The sequence below is a fragment of the Opisthocomus hoazin genome, chromosome W (genome assembly GCF_030867145.1).
Source record: "Opisthocomus hoazin isolate bOpiHoa1 chromosome W, bOpiHoa1.hap1, whole genome shotgun sequence".
Lineage (NCBI taxonomy): Eukaryota > Metazoa > Chordata > Aves > Opisthocomiformes > Opisthocomidae > Opisthocomus > Opisthocomus hoazin.
In genome coordinates this window covers 49293985-49307406 of record NC_134453.1, presented here as the reverse complement: position 1 = coordinate 49307406, position 13422 = coordinate 49293985, and the positions used below count along the sequence as shown (strand labels likewise).

General features: G+C 49.3%; 1 long non-coding RNA gene and 1 pseudogene across 1 annotated transcript; both read left to right on the top strand.

Annotated features, from left to right (window-relative positions):
- Positions 1 to 451: 451 nt before the first annotated feature.
- LOC142365527 (forkhead box protein D1-like) lies at positions 452 to 2167 on the top strand (annotated as a pseudogene).
- A 35-nt stretch (positions 2168 to 2202) lies between these two features.
- Positions 2203 to 9312, top strand: LOC142365699 (uncharacterized). The gene is made up of 4 exons (XR_012766568.1): positions 2203 to 2300; positions 5979 to 6067; positions 6499 to 6727; positions 8213 to 9312. It is a non-coding gene; the product is annotated as an uncharacterized LOC142365699 (long non-coding RNA).
- The last annotated feature ends 4110 nt before the right edge of the window (positions 9313 to 13422 follow it).

The window sequence follows — 13422 nt, the reverse complement described above, 5'->3', positions numbered from 1 at the left end:
CGCCCTCCCTCCTCGCCACCCTCCTCCTTCTTCTCCTCTCTCCTCCTTCCAGGGCTAGGTGCGCTCCCTTCTGCCCCTCATCCACTAATGTCTGGGGGCCTAGGTGAGGAGAAAGAAGGGGGAACCGACTTCCAGGCACGGCGGCACAGCTCCTCCACCCCAACCAAAAAAACAAAAGAGAAAAAAAAAGGGTAGGGAGAGAAAAAAAAAAAAAGAGAGAGAAATTTTAAAAAGCACCAAAAAACACCCCGAAACAAAACCCAAACCAGCCGAGTGTTTTCGCGGCACGGCAGCAGTGCTTGGGGCCGGCACGTCTTGGAGCGGCCCACCTGCCCGTGGTGGCAACGGGGCGGCTCTCCGTGAAGTGGCACAGGGGCCTGGAGGCAGCTGGGAGCGCACCTGCCCGCTCACCATGCCGGCCGTCACCGATGCGCTGCCCAGCCTCCGCGCCATGACACTGATCTCGGAGATGTCCGAGGCGTCGATGCTGGCTGAGGAGACCGACATCAATGTGGTAGATGAGGAGGACGATGAGGAGGACGACGAGGAGCCGCAGCCCCACCACCCCTGCCACCGCTCCTACGCCGAGGGCGAGGAGGAGGAGGAGGAAGAGGACGAGGAGGATGTGGGCGTCATCTGCAACAACATCCTGCTACTGCGGTCGCCTGTGCGTGGCGGCGGCGGGGCGGGCAGCGGAGACGGGCCCGGCGGCTCGTGGCTCCCCTCGCGAGGCGGCCCGCAGAAAGCGGTGGCAGCGGGCATCGGCGGGGCGCGCGGTGGCGGGAAAAACAGACTGGTGAAGCCGCCCTACTCCTACATTGCCCTGATCACCACGGCCATCCTGCAGAGCCCCAAGAAGCGGCTGACTGAGCGAGATCTGCGAGTTCATCAGCGGGCGCTTCCCCTACTACTGGGAGAAGCTCCCTGCCTGGCAGAACAGCATCCGCCACAACCTCTCCCTCAACGACTGCTTCGTCAAGATCCCCCGGGAGCCTGGCAACCCGGGCAAGGGCAACTACTAGACGCTCAACCCCGAGTCTGAATCACAGAATCACAGAATCACAGAATCACAGAATGGTAGGGGTTGGAAGGGACCTCTGTGGGTCATCTAGTCCAACCCTCCTGCCGAAGTAGGGTCACCTACAGTAGGTTGTAGAGGACCTTGTCCAGGCGGGTCTTGAATATCTCCAGAGGAGACTCCACAACCTCCCTGGGCAGCCTGTTCCAGTGCTCCGTCACCCTCAGAGGGAAGAAGTTCTTCCTCATGTTCAGACGGAACTTCCTGTGCCTCAGTTTGTGCCCATTGCCCCTTGTCCTGTCACTGGGCACCACTGCAAAGAGCTTGGCCCCATCCTCCTGACACCCACCCTTCAGATATTTATAAGCATATATTAGGTCCCCTCTCAGCCTTCTCCAGGCTGAACAAGCCCAGCTCCCTCAGCCTCTCCTCGTAGGAGAGATGTTCCAGTCCCCTCACCATCCTTGTAGCCCTCCGCTGGACTCTCTCCAGTAGCTCCTCATCTTTCTTGAACTGGCGAGCCCAGAACTGGACACAGTACTCCAGATGAGGCCTCACCAGGGCAGTGTAGAGGGGAAGAAGAACCTCCCTCGACCTGCTGGCCACACTCCTCTTGATACATCCCAGAATGCCATTGGCTTTCTTGGCAGCCAGGGCACACTGCTGGCTCATGGTCAACCTGTCGTCCACCAGGACACCCAGGTCCCTCTCTGCACAGCTGCTCTCCAGCGCCAAAAGCGCTTCAAGCGGCAGCAGCTCCTAGCGCCCGAGCTGCTGCTGCGCACCTTGGACCACACTGCATTCCTCCCGCAGCCCCCGCCCCAGCCCCCGCAGCAGCCACCCTGCGCCTACGGACCCTACGGCTGTGGCTACGGCCTCCGGCTCCAGCTCTACCACGCCCATTCCACCGTCTTCGCCTTCCACCACTCCTCCCCGTCAGCCCGCCAGCCCCCCGCCACCCCCGGCAGCGTCCCCGGATGGGCGCTGCCCACCACCACTGCGCCACCGGGCACCTTGCTGTCGGCGGCAGAGCTGGCATGGACGCCCTTCGGCTACACGCACCCGCTAGGCCCGGCGCTGGCGGCCTCACTGCACGCCGCCAAGCCCGGCAGCGGCACGGCACTGGCCTGCTCGCCCTTCTCCATCGGGGGGGGGGGGGGGGGGGAGGTGGCCGGCCCCGGCGCGGGCTGCAGCTGCACCTCTGCACCACTGCTCTGCCCGCCGTCTCCGGCTTTGCGACCTGGATCTCTTAACAGTTAAGGATTTCGGAGTCTTTCCGAAGGTAGGATCTGTGCTATGTCCTTTCTTCGCCTCGGATGCCGGACAGACGCCACGAGCAGTGGAGCTGCGGGTTTTGCGCGGGTTTGTGCAGTGGGACTCGGGGACCATTCTCCGCGGCCGACAGGCCGCACGGGACCTATATTTATGCAAAGCCAGGTCTAGATTCTGCATGGACAGACGGTCATGTTATTGGCATGTTACTCGTTACTCCTTAAAAAACAAACAAACAAACAAACAAAAACCCCCAAAACCCCACATCTTTAAACTGTTAAAGTTCAGAGATTCTCAGGTCTAGGAGCTTAAAAACAGTAACGTACAGGAAAAAAAGACTCGAGGGAGCACAGCAAAGCAATACTTTTTCATTTTAGTACACTTGTCTCGTACTTTTATAAAAGAAAAGTTTAACATGTTTACACAGAAGAAAGTCAATATTGGCTTCAGACCGTTCCCTCCTTGATACTTCTCCCTTCTTTGTGACATTGATAGTTTTTTTCTTCAGTATTAACAGCACAATAGCCAAGGAATTTATCAAATTGAAATTTATTATGACTCTATTTGACCGTGACAAAGATCAGAATATGATCTTCACAGTCAAACCATTGTTAGCCCTAGCAGAGAGTGAAAGACAACAACAACAAAAAAGCAAGGATAAAAGAGCGAATAAAGAGAATTAGGCCTCTCTCGTGGGAGTAAAGCCCAATTCTGTAAGGATCAAATTAGGGGATTTATTAAAAAGACGGTTTTAAACTATTTTTATACTTTTGGATGAGTTCTAAATCACAACATCATCCCAGTTTGGTTTCCAAGAGGCCCAAAGGAAAATAATACTAAGGGGCACGTACTGAACTTCAGAGAGATTTGTCCTAGCCTCTTATGTTTCTATGGCAATAATACAGACATGTGTTTTTACTTTTAATACATATAATATAAAATGAGCATTGAAATATCTTTGTGTGATTAGCTGATTAAATGCTCGAGCTATTGAAGTAAGAATAAGTGTACGAATCAAACTGCGAAAGGAGCTTTTTTGATTTTGAACTCTCATCTTAACACACATAAGATCAGTAGATATCTATTTCATAGACTAAAATCCTTTTTTAACCAAAACATTTAACCAAAAAGTTCACCTCAAATATTCGGACCTGAAATATTCGGATGTGAAAAGACAATCATACGTTTTAAGAGTGGTTGCTTGTTATGGACTAGGAACACTTGTTTTTCAAATCAGGAAGGTGCTTTTCAAATATAACTCAATTTATAACAATTTAGTAGGTTCAAGGATAAATTATGTGAATTTTTGTAAAAAAAAAAAGAGGGATGTCTTTTAGTGTTCTTTGGAGTGGGGAGGGAAAAGTTGTGTGGTTATATGATTTTACATATTGAAGTACCTTGTCGCCTTGGTTTTAAGTGTTCTCGTGGATATAAAAATGATGCTTTTCTGTTTTGTCTGTAGCAATGTGGGGTTAAAATAATGGTTTTCAATAAGCGGAAAGACTGGACGTATGACCTCTGCTGGGTTTTATTCACAGTATACATCTGGAGGGCCTCTTTGGGTGTCCCGGGTCCCTTAGAGGAGAACTGCATACAGTCCCATTTAATTTTTAGAATAAAAGGGAAAAGAACCCAGAGACATTGCATACTTGCCCTTTGGGGAGGATGCATTATTATTCACGAGGGAACTATTAACTCGCTTTCCCCAGGTCCTGCTGGGCCCGTGCCCCCCGCCGGGACCTGCAGACGGAAACGCCGGGCTGCCATGCCAGTCCAGCACGGGGTACTGAGCTCGGCTTAGGCGCCCCTCGGAGATACAGCTAAAATCAAGAAGGGAAAAATTTTTGAGAGGGAAAAAGCGGGTCTAACTGTGACCGCGGCAGTACCGGGCTCCCCCAAAGCGGGATGCTGCTTGTGGTTGGTCTGTCTTCTGGCTGCTCAGGGTGAGTGGCCGTGTGAATCTTTGCGCTGCCCCTATGCAGTTAAATATGAAGAGCAGGTTCCAGCAATCCGTTGTTTGTTTTCTTGGCTTCCTCGCAGCAAACCCTGGGGAGCGAGGTGATGTCCCATGCATGTAGGCCGTCCCAATCCCGGGCAGGTGGCGGGGTCCGAGTGTGCCTGCTGTCCTTCCCTCGGCTTTATTGAGGCAAACCTTGTTCAAAGGTATATGACAAGGAAACTGCTAGGCCGCTTGTTCCTTCCATGTTTTATGCCGGTCGTCTGCACCCTGTGTGGACAAGGCCTTCACCTGGGAGTTGGTAGGCAAGCTGAAAACTTGTCGGCAGAAGAAATTGAAATATGTGGTGTGATTTTATTTTTTTAAGCGCTCAGGAAAGGGGTCAGGGAAGGGGGCTGGACACACACACACCCTCCCCCCTTCACTTATTTTCTCCGAGTCCTCTGGGAAGCCGCCTGGCCTCGGCCCCAGGGTCTGGTGGGCCCGGGACCCCATGCCGCCGTGCTGCACGGTGTAGTGAGGCTGCGGCGCCAGAGCAGGTGCCACCACAAAAGGTGGCAACCAACTTCAAAGTGTGGATTCATTAACCTGTCTCCTTTTCTCATCATATCCCCGTAGGGCTGAGAAACGAATTACTGGAGCTAAATTGGGAGGGGTTTGCTATGTATGGGGGCTAATGTTTCAATCAGTTCCTCCAGGACCACACAAAAAGAAACTTTTTAGTTTATGGTGCTGTCATGCAGAGTTTAAATCTAGGGATAGATTTAGCCAAATGCTGTCTATTGGGGATTTAATGAAGCCCTTATGTATTCAATTGGTTTTTATACCACACACAATGTCTCTATCCAGAAACATTTCCTTCTACATATTTCTTTGTTTCTGTTCCGTGATTTATATATTTTTAATTAGTTTTTTAAACAATTATTTCTTCTCAAGCATCTTGTATAACATTTCTCTCAAGCAGGACTGTGTTAGGTCCCATCCCACATCCCGTATAAAATAAATTACCCTTCCCTACCTTGTTTCAAAGCTGATTAGTTTGCACGTCTGCACACTGCGCTCTTCCCACCTTGTGCAGACAGGGCCAATATTGCACCGGCTCTGCCAGCATCAGCATAAGCTGCAGGCAGGCAGCGAAGCCCAGTGGCCCATCCGAGCTGCGGGGCCTGTGTGCATGGCTCCCTGGCCCTCAAGCTGGTATCCTCCCAAACCTTCCCCAACTGCAGCTCCTTCATACATTTGCTCCTGGTCATTTTTCTGGTGTAGCAAGAGGCACCCCCGGGCAACAGGGTGTCAGCTGGTGCACCCCCCAGCCTTGCAGGCTAGTTTCAAGTATTCAGAACCAGATCCATCTCCGAGTCTGGATGGCAGAAGGGGAGGCGAGGGCCTCACCTGCTCTCAGCTGCTCCCTTTCTTGCAGTGTTGCTGGCAAGGGCAGTGCACATGGTTGCCCCCCCTGAAACTGAGTCCTGTGGGGGGGAACTGTTGGAAAGTGGGTCTGGTTTGACAGCCCCTTGGCACAGACTCTGCTCTGTATGCAATAATTTCCCTTACTTACAGTAAGTACTTCAGTAGTCTCTGATAATTTTGTATTTGACAGAAATCATGGAAATTATCATCATAGTCAAACACTCCCTGCACTGGAACTTGCTAACCAAAGCAGATCCATTATTCAGCTTGTTACCAGCGTATCCCCCATCTGCAGCAAAGTTTTATTTGCTTCTCTTTCAGCGCAGAGCCATGCTGCACACACCAGCAGGCCCCCAGTGACTGTCAGGGACCGGGTGCCCTGTGCCCGTAGCCAGGCACCTCCTGAGCAGGTAGGTGTCCACTCACCCGCCACCTCCTCTGCCCCTCTCTCACTCACCTCTCTGCTCACCTGCATGTCCCTGGTGACCTGTCACAGGTTACTGCAGTGCTTCCGCACCCTTCTCTGTAAGTCCTTTCCCCTCCGCAACCCCACTGTGAAAGCGACGTCAAGCAGCCATGTCAGGCTTTCCGCTCACTGCATCTTCCTGCGCTGCAAAGCACGACTGAGATACGGAGTAAAGATACATGCACATGTGTATGTACGTGTGTGCAGGGAAATGGCACTCCCAACGCTAACTAGCTGCTTTTGGATCCATGTTGCAGCACCAAACGAGTTAGTTGTCTCTCTGCATAGATTGGTGTCCACCGATTTGGGCTGAGGCGGAGACCTGCAAGCGATCCCCAGATCGGTAAACTGCTTGTTCCTGTTTTTGTCTTGCAGAAGAGTGCCGTGCCACTCTGCTGATCCCCTCCTGGAGGGGTGCTGCAGGCTGCCTGCTTCACAGCCCAGGCAGCCCCCTCCATGCCACCCAGCCCGGATGGCTGTGCAGCTCCAGGCTTGACCCAAAAGAGAGGCAAAGGCTGCAGGGCAGAGCTGCGGCTGCGCAGTGGGGCAGATCTTCCGCAGCCGTGACAGTGCTTCGTACTAAGCTCGCCTGTAGGAGTGGCAGGTAATAGAATATAAGATAAATGAGGCACTTTCCTGTTGCAGTTTGGCTGGGCCAGCAACAAAGGACCACGTGGTCACTCTCACCCCTCCTCCAGCTGGGATGGGGAGGAGAATGGGAAGAAAAAGGCAAAAAACTGGTGGGCAGTTTAACAGAACAGCAAACAAAGGGAACAAGAACAACAACGATACAGATAAGGAGAATATACAAAACAAACAGCGAAATGCACAGAGCAACTCTCACCATCCAATGCCCCATGCACTCCTGAGCCGTGACTGCCTTCCCCCCCCCCCAGCCAACTCCCCCATCCAGAACCCAGCATGACCGCACATGGTATCCAATACCCTGTTTTGTTTGGCCAGTTTGGGTCAGCCTGCCCAGCTGTGTCCCCTCCTGGCTTCTGGTGAAAATTAACCCTGTCCTGGCTGAACCCAGGACACTTCCTCAGGTCTTCTTTTCGTAAAATAAATACTGTCAAGTCTGCTTATTCAGCAACCACTAGATGAAACTGATAGCTTTCTAATACTTTCCTGGGCTGGGTGCATTAAGAATGAGTTCTCGGAAAAACCATTACTATGATAAGCATTTCTTGGAAATGTAATGAATGTGTATGTTAACATAGCATAAATACCTAGTAGCTGTGTCTCTTCGGTGCACATGTTTGGAGGAGAGATCCCCTGTGTGCCTGGCGCTGTAATAAAGAATACCTACTTAATAGCCTTCCAACTACTGAGTCTTCAACTCCGACTTTTCACGGCATCACCCAAGGAACATGGCTGCTACTTTTGCACAGTGGTGGTCTGGCACCTCCACAAAGCGCACATGCTAAACAGATTAACATGTTTCGGCTGACCCATATATCATATACCGGGGACAGAGTTTCTCCAGCTCCATGTGGAAATTATCCTATATATGGAGCAATGGTCAGCTGCAAAGACGGAGTTCTTAAGCAATCTAAACAACCTACAGTTCTTTGTTACTTTTGGCCTTTCCCTCCCTTTCCATGACTAAATATTTATTAAAATAGGAAAAAAAAAGAAAAAATAGGAAAACAAAGGGAAAAAAAGTCTTCCTCCTCCGTGTCCCCTCTTCCTCTTTTGCTAAACTTGATGCACGTACCTGCAAGAGCTTTTTGTGCCGGTGTTTTAATTTAGAAACACAGGCCTTTTAGAAAAGGCTAAAATCTCAGTTACATGGCTTGTTAAATGTTCTTGAAGGTTAAATGCACAGGTTTGGGAACGTTAGAACTGTTGGAAAGACTTCAGACTGTAGGTAACCCTGCTTCGGCAGGAGGGTTGGACTAGATGACCCACAGAGGTCCCTTCCAACCCCTACCATTCTGTGATTCTGTGATTCTGTGATTCAGTCGCTGATATGTGTTCCTCCCCCCTGTCATTTGCATTTGAAAGCACCCTCAGATAGAGCTTTTTGGAGATAGCCGGGGAAGAAGTTTCCAGCATACTAATCTGACCACTTTCCCTGTACCAGCTTCTTCGCCTTGTGCTTTTGCGAGATCGATCCTACACCCTGGTCCCTTGGCTGCAAGCTCCACGTTTTCAGAGAGGGTAAGAACAAATACAAGTAACTTGGCTTGTGTCACACAGGGCTGTCATGGTGATAAACACACAACTTCTCCAAGAATTCCTAATCGTCCCTGTGTGGTTCTAGTCCTGTGGATAATAACATTACAGGACTAAACAAATAAACAGTCTATCCGAATCAAGCAAGAAGCACTGGGGACTGCAGTTTCTTTCTGCAAAGATGATACAAGTAAATTTACACTCATGACTTGGAGAGGGTCCAGTAGCTATGAATAGCTGCTCAGTTCTACAACACTGGCTCTGGGATGGGAAATGGTGCTGACCCTCCTGCTCTGTATTTGCTGCAATCAGTGTGAGCTATTCAGGGCTGTGTTTTCCTTACTATCCTCTGCTGACAACACCAAGGACCACTAACACTTTTATCAATCCAGGCTCAGGGAAGATGCTTTTGCTGCAAACCTAGAGTAATAAACCCAGTGAAATGAATGACAGGTTAACGTGCTTCTGCCAACCAGAAGTTGGACTCTAATATTGTAACCAAGGTGATGGAATCAGTTAACCGTGATCATGAACAATGCTGCTATGTCCCTTGTACAGCCCTACCCACCTGGACATTAGGTCTGGGAACAGAAAAGTCTAGTCTTTAGGTAATCATTAATGTTAACAAAAGAATAGGTAATGTATTTCTGTCAAGAGAGAATGATGGAGTGTGGTTTTGTGAAAAGGACTGAAGAAACTGACCAGGACTGCCAAGATTGCGAGCCTAATAGGTAAAAGGTAATTCTGGCAGGGGGAGATGGCGACCACCGACTCACTGGCCCCCTACTCAAGTAATACCACCTCCTCAAAAAGGAACAATGGAAGAGGGTGACTGAGTCTGCGCAATAAATTACATGGGAAGCGAGAAAGTTTACACCAATCGCCAAAGAGAATAATACTGAATATGCATGAATAAAGTAAATATGTATATTTTTGATCTATATAAACTGCATGGAAAAGGTATGAGGTATGCACGTTGGGTGAAATTATCCCCCGTGCATCCAGTGCTGCAATAAAGAATGCCTGTCTTTTAACACTACATTGGTGTCACGAGGTTTTATTCCCGGATTTTCGGTGACAATATGATTCCCTCTTGTTGTGGCTGTTGCCTCATACTTGATAAATTTGCTCACGTGCGGGGATGCACAGCCACATTCTTCCTGATCTCACTAAAAAAAAAGATGAATCTAGTTGCAATCAAGATCCAACACAACCAAGACATTTTAACAGCACTAAATTCCAGTCTTGAGTTGCAGTAACTAACTTTACACACACACACAGAGTATAAAAACTACATATATCAAACTTATCTGTATGAATCTGGCTCCATGTCATAAAAATCCCAAATCTCTGGACATTTATAAACACTAACACCACCACCCCCCCCCCCGCAAATGCCAATTTATAAATCGTATTTCAGTACAGTTGGTTTTCTATGTACTTTTAAAATTTTTAGTTATCTGAAATGCTACACTTTCGGGGAGAGAAATGTTTTATTCCTTCTCAGACAAAGAGAGGAATAAATTGTTGTTTTCTTATTGGAAAAGTCTCTTTGCAAAGATTCTTCTGAAATCTGTTTTCTAAAACTGCAAACATTGGAGATGTTTAGCTCAAATGAAAACTTTCATTTTTTGTACAAACAGGGATAGAAACATCACACCTAAAGTGTGTCTTAAAGCATGGGGTTTTTTTTGGTCTGCAATGGGTGAAAAATCCAAGAGACAGGTAATTAATGGAAGTGTGTGTGTGGGAGGGTAGTTGTTGAAGTGAAAAAATACTCCAGATGAAGCAACACAAAAGCTCACTAACTTACTTTAGATAGACTACGTTACAAATTTTCTGAACCATGCCAGGCAGGAAGGCCTCTCACACAGTCTAGATGAGGTTCAAGAGCAGAAAAATCCTGGATCTAAATTTGATTAGGCAATTTGACAAATATATTGCCAAATTAAGTATAATGTTTGCTAATCCTACAATCACTTCATTAACTGGCCAGGCCGGCCAACTTGGTGTGGTGGGCTTTAAACTGAAAGACTCGGGGGTCAGGGTCCAAAGTCACAATACTCAGGCCATCTCATCCAACTGGGGAATAAGCCAGGCCAACCAGAGCAGTGACAAATGTTCCTTAGCTGCCTCCCAAGTTGAGAACCAGATGGCCAACCAACTTAAGGGTGGGTATGGCTATGGCACCCCTCCAGGGAAACCTGCATGCTTGATTACCTCTGAAATGCCTCTACACCAATGCACGCAGCATGGGGAATAAACAGGAGGAACTAGAGATCTATGTGCAGTCGCAGGGCCATCATCTCATTGCAATTACAGAGACATGGTGGGACAGCTCGCATGACTGGAACGCTGTCGTGGATGGCTATGTACTTTTTAGCAAAGACAGGCCTGCAAGGCGAGGTGGTGGAGTGGCTCTGTATGTCAGGGAGCAACTGGAACGTATCAAGCTCTGCCCGGGGACGGATGAAGAACAAGTCAAGAGCTTATGGGTTAGAATTAAGGGACAGCCTCATATGGGTGATGTTATTGTGGGTGTGTACTACAGACCACCTGACCAGGAAGAGGAAGTCAATGAGGCCTTCTACAGACAGCTGAAAGTAGCCTCACGATCACAGGCCCTGGTTCTCATGGGGGACTTCAACCACCCTGAATTCTGCTGGAGAGACCACACAGCCAGGCACACGCAGTCCAGGAGATTCCCGCAGAGCATTAATGATAACTTTTTGATGCAGGTGGTGGAGGAGCCACGAGGAGAGGTGTGCTGCTGGACCTTGTACTGACAAACAAAGAGGGACTGGTTGAAGATGTGAAGGTTGGGGGTAGCCTTGGCAGCAGTGACCATGAGACGGTGGAGTTCAGGATCCTGCATGGAGGATGCAGGGTAATAAGTAGGATCACAACCTTGGAGTTCAGGAGAGCTAACTTTGGCCTCTTCAAGGACCTACTTGGAGGAATCCCATGGGTCAGGGCTCTAGAAGGTAATGGGGTCCAAGAGAGCTGGTCACTATTTAAACATCACTTCCTCCATGCTCAGGATCGATGCACCCCCAGGAGTAAGAAATGAAGCAAAGGAGGCAGGAGACCCGCATGGATGACCAAGGAGCTTCTAGCAAAACTCAAATGGAAGAGAAAGGTCTATAGAATGTGGAAAGGGGGACAGGCCACTTGGGAGGAATACAGGAGCATTGTGAGAGCATGCAGGGAAGCAACGAGGCAGGCTAAGGTCCGCCTGGAATTAAATCTGGCAAGGAATGTCAAAGACAACAAGAAGGGCTTCTTCAAGTACATCAGTAGAAAACGGATGACTAGGGAAAATGTGGGGCCACTACTGAATGAGGTGGGTGCCCTGTTCGTCACCGAAAATCCGGGAGTAAAACCTCATAACACCAATGTAGTGTTAAAAGGTGGGCATTCTTTATTGCAGCGCTGGATGCACGGGGGATAATTCCACCGAATGTGCATACCTCATACCTTTTCATGCAGTTTATATAGATCAAAAATATGCATATTTATTTTATTTATACATATTCATTATTATTCTCTTTGGTGATTGGTGCAAATTTGCTCGCTTCCCATGTTATTGCGCAGACTCAGTCATCCTCTTCCATTTTTCTGAGTAGGTGGTATCACTGGAGTAGGTCGTCAATGGGTCGGTGGTCATGATCTCCCCCTGCCAGAATTACATTTTACCCACTCGGCTCGCAGTCTTGGCAGTCCTGGTTAGTTTTCTCAGTTCCCTACACAAAACCACGCTCCATCATTCTCTTCTGACAGAAACACATTGTCTATTGTTTTATTCGCATTAATGATTACCTACATCTATCCTGAACGACTTGCTTCGTATACTCAGTGTTCCCAGACCTAATGTCCAGTTGGATAGGGCTGTACAAGGAATATAACAGCATTTGTTCGTTGCCATGGTTAGCTGATTCTATCACCCTGGTTACATGGTGACATACGATACAGAGAAGGTGGAGTTACTGAATGCCTTCTTTGCTTCAGTCTTCAGTGCCAAGGCTGGCCCTCAGGCATCCCAGTCCCTGGAGGTAAGAGAGAAAGCCTTGGTTGAGGAGGACTGTGTGAGGGATCATTTAAGCGATCTGGACACCCACAAATCCACAGGCCTCAATAAGATGCACCCACGAGTGGTGAGGGAGCTGGCGGATGTCATTACTGAGCTACACTATCATCTTTGAAAGGTCCTGGAGGACAGGAGAAGTGCCCGAGGACTGGACAAAGGCCAGTGTCACTCCAATCTTCAAAAAGGGCAAGAAGGAGGACCCAGGGAACTACAGGCCGGTCAGCCTCACCTCCGTCCCGGGAAAGGTGATGGAGCAGCTCATCCTGGAGGTCATCATCAAGTAAGTGAAGGAGAAGGTGGTTATCAGGAGTAGTCAGCACGGATTCACCAAGGGGAAATCATGCTTGACCAATCTGATAGCTTTCTATGATGGTATGACCGGCTGGGTAGATGAGGGGAGAGCCGTGGATGTTGTCTACCTCGACTTCAGCAAGGCTTTTGACACTGTCTCACATAACATCCTCCTAGGGAAGCTCAGGAAGTGCGGGCTGGATGAGTGGACGGTGAGGTGGATAGAGAACTGGCTGAATGGCAGAGCTCAGAGGGTTGCGGCGCAGAGTCTAGTTGGAGGCCTGTAGCCAGGGGGGTTCCCCAGGGGTCAGTATTGGGCCCAGCCTTGTTCAACTTATTCCTCGGTGATCTTGATGAATGGACAGAGCGCACCCTCAGCAAGTTTGCTGATGACACAAAACTGGGAGGAGTGGTGGATACACTAGCAGGCTGTGCTGCCCTCCAGCGAGACCTGGACAGGCTGGAGAGTTGGACAGAGAGGAACCTCATGAAGTTCAACAAGGGCAAATGCAGGGTCCTGCACCTGGGGAGGAATAAACCCATGCACCAGTACAGGCTTGGGGCGGACCTGCTGGAGAGCAGCTCTGTGGAGAGGGACCTGGGTGTCCTGGTGGACGACAGGTTAATCATGAGCCAGCAGTGTGCCATGGCTGCCAAAAAGGCCAGTGGCATCCTGGGATGCATTAGGAGGAGTGTGGCCAGTAGGTCGAGGGAGGTTCTCCTTCCCCTCTACTCTGCCC